Source organism: Odocoileus virginianus, chromosome 6 (genome assembly GCF_023699985.2).
Source record: "Odocoileus virginianus isolate 20LAN1187 ecotype Illinois chromosome 6, Ovbor_1.2, whole genome shotgun sequence".
In the NCBI taxonomy this organism is placed as follows: domain Eukaryota; kingdom Metazoa; phylum Chordata; class Mammalia; order Artiodactyla; family Cervidae; genus Odocoileus; species Odocoileus virginianus.
The window spans coordinates 457,045-466,196 of record NC_069679.1 but is presented as its reverse complement, the minus strand read 5'-3'; the positions used below and the strand labels follow the sequence as shown (position 1 = coordinate 466,196).

Genomic DNA, 9,152 nt, shown 5'->3' with positions numbered 1-9,152 from the left:
TCTCCTCAGCCTATCCTGAGTGGGTTAGCCACTGGTTGAATTCCAAGGAACAAATAATTGAAAAATTATTTTCCTGCCAATTTTATGGTGACTAATATAGCTATGGAATTAACCAGTTGGAAGAATTCACGGAATTTCTTGATGTCTTCAGAGTCTTCCTGGAGCATTAGTGTTGGAGAGGCCGGCCACTGGGGGAGAAAAAGGGCTGATCATTTCCTGCCTCTTTATCTGCTGCTTTCTTGGCCCACAGTCAGAAATAGCTCCCACCTGCTTTCGGCCAGCTTTGTGATCTCTCATGAACTGTAGCTGTGGAAGCTAAACCAGCAAGCCAAAGGCAGATAGAGACAGCGCTTGTGGAGCGGCCCTCTCTGTGAAAAATGGATACTTACGTCCAGCTGCTGCTGCGTCACTTCAGTCGTGTCCGGCTCTGTGCGACCCCACAGACGGCAGCCCACCAGGCTCCCCCGTCCCTGGGATTCTCCAGGCAAGAGCACTGGAGTGGGCTGCCATTGCCTTCTCCAATGCATGCAAGTGAAAAGTGAAAGTGAAGTCGCTCAGTCGTGTCCGACTCTTTGCAACCCCATGGACTGCAGCCCACCAGGCTCCTCCGTCCATGGAGTTTTCCAGGCAAGAGTACTGGGGTGGGGTGCCAGTGCCTTCTCCAATTATTATGCCTTATTGACTTATATGCCTTATTTTTTTAAAGTTAAAAATTCCTTAATTTTTTATTCCTGTTACTGCTACCACAATTTACAGGGCAATATACCTGATGTAATGAAAAGAAAAAGGACAAGACAAAGCTACAACAGATAAAAGCCCTCAGGAATGTACATCTAATTGACACTACATTGCATTAATCAATAACTGCACTTTTTGCAAACTGTGGCTATGACAGTGCTGAACAAGAAGGGTTTCCTATTTAAGCTGCAGTAACTTTTCTGACTATGGATCATCATTCCTTCTGTGGCAGATTTTTACAGTTCCTCTAACGCATTTGGGACAACTGTCTCAAAGTAATCTGCAGCTTTCCTGTCAACTCCTTGCTCTCTCTCCTGCTAAGAACTGTAGCCCTTTTCTTCTGAGTTTTTAGAACCTTCTGCTACCATATCCACCACTTCCACCACCAGATCCATAACCACCACCATAGGGACTGCCCGAGCTTCTTACACCAAAACTACCCCCTTTCATGGGTCCGTAATTTGATTGCTGTTGTCCACTATAATTTCCAAAATCATTATAGTTTCCACCACCACCATAGTTACCTCCAAAATTTCCTCCTTCATTGTAACCATCATATCCTCCACCACCGCCACCATATCCACCACCTTGGTTTCCAGATCCTGGTCCACCACCACCGTAACCTCCTCTACTACTATAACAAGGACCACCGCCGTAGTTGCCACCATCACCTCCAAATCCATTGTATCCACCATCACCTCCTCCATAACTCCCTCGGCTGCCACCACCTCCACCACCATAGCCTCCTCTTCCACCAAAGTTTCCACCACAGCCAAAGTTACCTCCACCACCTCCAAAGTTTCCTCCATGACCCATAAAGTTGCCAGATCCACCTCCACGACCTCTATGTGATCCAGAAGATTGCACCTCTTGTTTAGAAAGGGCCTTTTTCATTTTACAATTATGCCCATTAATAGTGTGGTATTTCTGAACAACAATTTTATCAACTGTATCATGATCATCAAAAGTTACAAAAGCAAATTCTGTCTGCCTGTCTTCCATAACTTCTATGGTTTCAATCTTGCCATACTTTTCAAAGTAGTCTCTCAAATTATATTCTTCTGTATCTTCTTTAATACCACAAACAAAAATTTCTTCACCGTTAGATGGGCCCAGGCTTTACAGAATCCTTTCTAGAAACAGCTCTCTTTGGTTCCACTACACGCCCATCAACCTTGTGTGGTGGAGCACGCATTGCTGCATCTGCTTCTTCAACACAAGAGTAAGGCACAAAACCAAAGTCCCTGGAACGTTTTGTTTGGGGGTCTCTCATCACCACACAATCTGTAAGTGTGCCCCATTTCTCAAAATGTTCTCTTAAGCTATCATCTGTAGTTTCAAAGCTCAGACCACCAACAAACAGCTTTCTCAACTGCTCTGGTTCCTTGGGATCATGACCCTCCTCCCCCACTGGCAGCGGCGGTGACGGCCAGATTTGGGCAGGGGGCGACTGGGTGGCAGTTTTACCTCCATTTTGAGACCAGACTCGCCTCTTCCAACTCGAGTTCAATATGGGACCGAGAGCGACTTATATGCCTTATTGACTAGAGTCTAGCAAATCGGAAGACATTCCAAACGCAGCACATACTGGGAGTATAGTGTTTTTGTGGCCAAAAATCCTGCCAGGGTGTTGACTGGGCTGTCTGTGGAGGTGCCTCTTTGCTCAGCTTTTCCCCTGGGCATTGCACAGATGGGAAGACTGCATCTGTTGGCAGATGGTGCCCTACCTGCTGCCTTTCTCAGGGAATAGCTGTTAGTGAAGGTAGACGTTGGAAGGTACAGAGCTCTCCCTGTGATCAGAACACAGTCAGCACAGCTGTGCGCCAGGCCTGTCTGAGGGCAGAAAGACTGGACTCTGAGGTTCAGAGGTTTGTGGATTCGCCCATCCGAGTGCTAATCAGACCCGACCCTACTGAACTTCCAAGGTCAGATGAGATTGGGCATGTTCTGGGCGGTATGGCCATAGACTGTCAATTCTTCCATGTGTTTTGAAAACTATATTTGACAAGTGACTATATTGATTTGTGGCTTCCTGGGTGGCCTGGTTTCATAGCCACCCAAGATCAATAATAAAGTAATATTGGCATAATAAAATATTGAGTTGGGGGTATCTTAATACCTATTGGTATAGTAGGAAAATTGGAGGGAAAGAAAACAGACTGAACACAAAAATCTCCTGTTCTTACTACCTGATAAAATCTTCATAAGACAGAAAAAGAGAGAGAGGGGGTTTCACCAATAGCAATATAGCAAGGAAAGGAGTACAACTTTAGGTCAAAACTTTGAAAAGTAAGTAGTAGCCAAGCAATAAAGAGATTTTTACCGTTGACCCTCTCTTCATCTTATCCCAGCCCAATTGAGCAAGGCAAAAGAATCAGGTTATTTGATCCAGTCTTAATAAGTTCCAGTGGTTTCCCAGGTGGCACTAGTGGTAAAGAACCCACCTGACGATGTGGGAGAACTAAGAGACACAGATTTGATCCCTGGGCTGGGAAGATCCCCTGGAGAAGGAAATGGCAACCCACTCCAGTATTTTTGCCTAGAAAATTCCCTAGGCAGAGGAGCCTGGTGGACTGTAGTCCATGGGGTCACAAAAAGTTGGGCACGACTGAGCTCACCCAAACACACACAGGAGAGACATGGACTGAGGTGGTCAGCAGATAGACCAGGGAAAAGTCACAGATCCCTAAAGAGAAGACTCTGTCACCACAGGATGGCAACAGAGGCAGGAAGGGGACTTCCCTGGAGCCAGGGGGGCCCAGTGGTTAAGAACCTGCCCTTCCACTGCAGGGGGCACAGGTCTGATCCTTGCTCCAGGATCCTGCATGTCATGCAGTGCAGCCAAAAGAAACCCCACAAAAAACAGGTGTCTGAAGTACTGAGCGGTCTCACCATTTTCTTGGTTTCATGCTGAGTTAAGATCATGATTGGAAGCCATAGAAACAGATACTCCTCCACCCAGGGAGAGGCTTCCTGATGATAAGAAATCTCAGGAAATAGAGCAAAGCCCAGGTGCCGTAATAACAGGTGCACACAGCTTCCGAAGGGCTCTTCCCTTCTCCCCTCCAGTTATACAGAGAGATGAGGAGAGACCAGCATTGAGCTTGTAAGTACTTTTTTTAAAGGAAGAGAAATATGGAAGAATAACAAGGACAGCGGCTTCATGTCATAGATCAGACATCAGATGATCAGAAGGCCTTAGAGCAGGGTTTCTCAACTTGAGCACTTAACATTTTCAGCCGGATAATTCTTGGTTGTGTGGGAGTGGAGTACCTTGTGCATTACAGAATGTTTAGCAGTATCCCTGACCTCTACCTGTTCAAGGTCAGTAGCAAACACCCCTCTACTCTTACTCCAATTGTGACAACCAAAACTAGCCCCATGATTTCTGGGGTACAAAATCACCCTGAGTTGAAAACCACTGCCCTAGAGTCTAGACATGGCAGCCCACTTCAGACATGAGCAAGAAGAAAATAAATGGCATGGTAATTAGAGAAACATACCATAATTCATTTAAACCATAAATGAATTAAATTAAGGAAGTGAGCAAGTGAAGAGAGACAATGAATCTACTCTAGAAGAAAATATAACTCAAGGAAAAAAAGAAATGTCTCTCACCCTTTCTCATTTCAGAACAATGAATGATTTAGAGAAATTAATAATAGTATTAACAATGTAAATTCACTAAAGTGAAAGTTCAAAGATTATGTGGTAAAATAACAGAGAAAGGAGATTTCAATGCTATGGAAATGAATTGAGCCTTAATATCATCACAGAACTAACAAGTTATAACTATCAGGGAACTGATTAGCGAGGATTTCAAATAGAATTGGTGATAAAGAGAAAAGCTTGAGATATCAAAGAAAATGCAGTGAGAAAACAAATCAGCTAAAGCAATTAGAAAACAGAATAGAAATATGTAGGCCATAAAAAGATCAGCTAACACGATAAGTTTCTATCCTTAAAGTAAAGAACTCTGCAAATGAAACAAAACAAGTATTCAGAAAGAAGATGGTGGGATATTAATAAATGATGGTTTGAGGCTCAAGTTCCAAGAGTCTCTAAGAATCAGTGATTATTGTGAAAGTGAATATATAAAGCACACACCTGCTGGGACTCTTTAGACTGTAGTGATAGGAAAATTAGTACAAATTGGCTTGCCCCCTAAGGGAATTAATTGACTCAATTACTAAAAAGTCCAGGAGCTAGATCTGACTTCTATTACATTAGATTCAGGCCTCCAAAGATACTCCCAGGGTTTATTTCCCCCTAGTTCTCTGTTCTGCCTTCTGCCAAGCTGGCTTCTTTTTCTGGCTCCAAATGCAGCTCTGGTGTCTTCAGGCTCTTCCTCATTCATGGCATCAAGATGCCTATGGGTACTCTTGCTTCAGAAGCTCTCAAGTTCAAGTCTAGTGAGAAGAGAGGAGTAACGCCCAATAGCTTCTATCCAAGTCTTGAGATTCATGCTAGTCAGCCAAGCTCAAGTCATACTTCCATGAAGGATGCAGGGCTTTGTTCACCAGGCCTGATTTGGAAGGTAATATGGGATGCTGTCTAGAAAAATAATCTTATGGACAGTAAGTATCAGAGAGGTGGAGTCAGGACTTGAGTGGGGAGTATAGGTGAAAGGTAATGGATTGTGCTGATTCTGAGATGGGGAATGAATTTAAAGGAGGGCCTTAAAATAGGGTCTGACTTCAAAAGGTGAAGCTCATTTTAAAAGAAAAAGAAGGGACTGCTCTAAACTAAAAGAGACTAAAAAGACAATTAACTGCAATGTGTGATTCTTTGATTGAATCCTTTTTCAAAAGAAAAAAGCAACAAAGCATATTCTTGGAACAACTAGAAACATCTCAATATAGAGTGGATACTAGATGGTGGTGTGAAACTACTGTTACTAGTTTAAGTAATGATATGCATGCAGTTATCTAGGAGAATGTCTTCTTCACAGGAGATGCATGCTGAAGTCTTTGGGGGGTAAAGTGCCTTGATGTCTGCTTCTTACTTTCAAATGGTTCAAAAGAAAAGATGTATATGTAGATGACTGATGGAAATAAAGCCAAATTTTAGGATGTTAACAATTATTCAGTCTAGGTAGTAGGCATTCAGGTTTTCATTACTCTTTCAACTTTTTCATGTGTTTGAAAATGTTCATAATGTTTAGAACGATTTATTTACTTATTTTTGTCTGTGCTACGTCTTCCTTTCTGTGTGTGGGCTTTCTCTAGTTGTGGTTACAGGGAGCTACTCTTCATTGCTGTGCCCGGGCTTACGGCGGTAGCTTCTCTTCTTGCGGAGCACAGGCTCTAGGGTCATGGGCTTCAGGAGTTGTAGCTCAAGGCTCTACACCACGCAGGCTCAGGAGCTGAGGCAAAGAGGCTTAGTTGCTTCGTGGCATGTGGGGTCTTTCCTGATCAGAGTTCAGACTTGTGTTCCCTGCATTAGCAAGTGGATTCTTAACTGCTAGACCTCCAGGGAAGCCCTCATAATTTTTTTTTTTAGTTGAGGAGAAAACATGGTCTGAAAAAGAGGAAATTATTCTGCCTATTCTAGAACTTAATTTCCTTTTCAAGTTCCAAAAGTTTTCATCCTTCAATCTGGTTGTTTGTGTAGGTTGAGAGTTTTCAGACCCCGAAGGTATACAGGAAGGACAAGTAGGAGGAAAAAGTGGAAAGTCACTATAGAGACTCAAAAGAGGCTAAGAGGAAACTGTCAGACTGTGGTCAGTGGCTGTCTTGGGGTAGTTAGTTCATCACTGTTTCTTCTTCCTCTTTTTTATTTAACCTGCTTCCTTATAGTTTCCCATAATTTCCAAATTTGTATAGTGATTGGTGATTATTTTTTGATGAGACAAAAGAAGTCTAATTAAATGGAACAGAGGTAAAAGTGAAACTGACTTTGCTTACACAAAATATTTTAAATTGATTGGCATTTGGACAAACCTACACTTTGGGACAGAGGTGGTAGCTGACATTTGCTTCCTTTCTTAGAAGTAGAAAATGCATTTAGAATGAAAAGTTTTTTGTCTAGAAGAGGGAAAGGTTATAGTCTCAGAAAAACTGAAGAGTGTAGAGCTTTAGACACAATAGAGTAGAAGAGAATTTAGAGGCTAGATGAAAAAGGAGGGCTTCCTTTTTAAGATGTCTCTTTGACTTTGAAGAGTTTAGAGCCTCAGAGGGCAGGTTCTAGGTGCCAGGGAAATGGTGAAGGAGATTTTCAGGTTTCCTTCCAAACTACCTGATCCAAGTTAGAAAGAAGACAGGAGTCTAGAATACCCTTTGAAAGTAAATATGAACGTTGAGTGGTATCTAAACTGTGAATGGTGAAGGGCAGTTTTGAAGTGAGAATTGTTCGTAGAGATTTTCTACCTCAATTCTCCTATGAGAGATTGTGACTCACCCAAAGTCAGTCAGATTAATGACAGAAGAAGCCAGTTTGAAAAAAAGATCTCATGTAAGGATCCAGCTGTGAAATAATTAGTGTATATGTATGCACTACATGGGACTTCCCTATATCTCAGATGGTAAAGAATCTGCCTGCAATGCAGGAGACCTGGGTTTGACCCTTGGGTTGGGAAGACCCCCTGGAGGAGGGCATGGCAACCCACTCCAGTGTTCTTGTCTGAAGAATCCACGTGGACAGAGGAGCCTGGCGGGCTACAGTCCATGGCGCTGCAAAGAGTCAGACACAGCTAAGCGACTAAGCACAGCACAGCATAGCACATATACTACCTAGGAGGAGGGCATGGCTACCCGCTCCAGGATTCTTGCCTGGAGGATCCCATGGACAGAGGAGCCTGGCAGGCTATGGTCCATAGGGTTGCAAAGAGTCGAATGCGTCTGAAGCAACTGAGCATGCATGCACACACTCTGTAGAAAATGAATATTTTAGGCCTCCAAAAATGTACAGGACAGTAACATATGTGAATCTGTAAGTTCATCTATATAGTGTAACTGATTGGTAGCAATCTAGAATGATTAGTAACTATAATTAAAGTCGAACATAATTATATAACTTTAACCTGTTCTAGTTTAATGTCATTCAAATTAGGTCACTAAATTGAGATTATGAAGATTAATAGACTTGAAAATAAAAATAAACACGAATAAAGCTTCCAAATGATTCAGTTTGTCGTATTCCAACCTTGAACTTTCCCGACACAACTTTTAACCAACGAAAACCTTATCTAGCCTTCAAGACCACCACATAGACCATTATTAGGAAAACTTGAATGTCCTTGGAAAAATAGAGAAGATGTGTGTTTTTACAGTTCTAGGCTACAAGATCCTGTGGTTTGGCCTCAGCCCTGTCCTAATAAGTTGTGTGTGTCTTAAACCAATCACGTAAACACCAAAGACCTCAGATTCTTGTCACTTACTTTTGACAGGGAATATTTCAAGTTTTCTACTGAGAACTGACATAAGCCAATTTGTTCAACAGTTATCAGGTACAAATAAATACTCTGGTGATTAAATAGATGGAGGATGCCTCTGTTTTACAACCTTGCTTCCAAGTTATAAGCTACAGTGAAAGCAAACATTCAAACAAATTCTGCCTAATCACATTGGTAAACAAACAAACACAAAAGTCTTCTTGTAACCAACACTCAGAGCAGATCTCAATCTCTGGCTTCAGCACTCTGACTTGTATCTGAGGTTGGCGGTTCACTCTTAGTGGACTCTCAGCAATTCACCCTGGAGTTATCAGGAATCTTTTCTGAAGTGACAGCTTCCGGGTAAAGCAAAGCTCTAGATCTCAGATGCTCCACCAAGGGTAATAACTTGTGGGACTTCTTGGATTCTAACACTCTATTCATGAATTGAACACCACTCATTTCATCAATAAAGTGCAGTGAAAGTGTTAGTCGTTAAGTTGTATCCTATTCTTTGCGACCCCATGGACTGTAACCTGCCAGGCTCCTCTGTCCATGGAATTCTTCAGGCAAGAATACTGGAGTGGGGTTCATTTTCTTCTCCAGGGGATCTTCCTGACCCAGGGATTAAACACAGATATCCTGTGTGGCAGGTGAATTCTTTACCATCTGAGCCACCAAGGAGGCCCAGTGTTTGAATCTTGAACACCACTCATTTCACCAATAAAAGTTATACCTAATGTCCCTCAGCTAATTAGCAATCCCTTGGGTAGGTTTCAATAAGTTATTTGGAATGCTTGTGTATCTGTCTCAGGAATGCAGATTCTTGGTTGGAGTATTTTAAATATAAACTAAATACCTCTATGGTATGGAGATGAAAATTAACTTATTCATGTACACAAGTCTTTATGCTGTTGGACACCATAACATCTCTCAACATCCAATAATTGGGACATGGTTAAGTAGACAATGATTTAAGACCATGGAATTTCATCAAAATATCTACCATGTGGCTACATCAATATTTGGAAGCCTGTACAAA

The 9,152-nt window shown here is 42.3% G+C and overlaps 1 pseudogene; it reads right to left on the bottom strand.

Moving 5' to 3' along the window:
* Positions 1 to 1,071: 1,071 nt before the first annotated feature.
* LOC110129514 (heterogeneous nuclear ribonucleoprotein A3-like) lies at positions 1,072 to 2,211 on the bottom strand (annotated as a pseudogene).
* Positions 2,212 to 9,152: the final 6,941 nt, after the last annotated feature.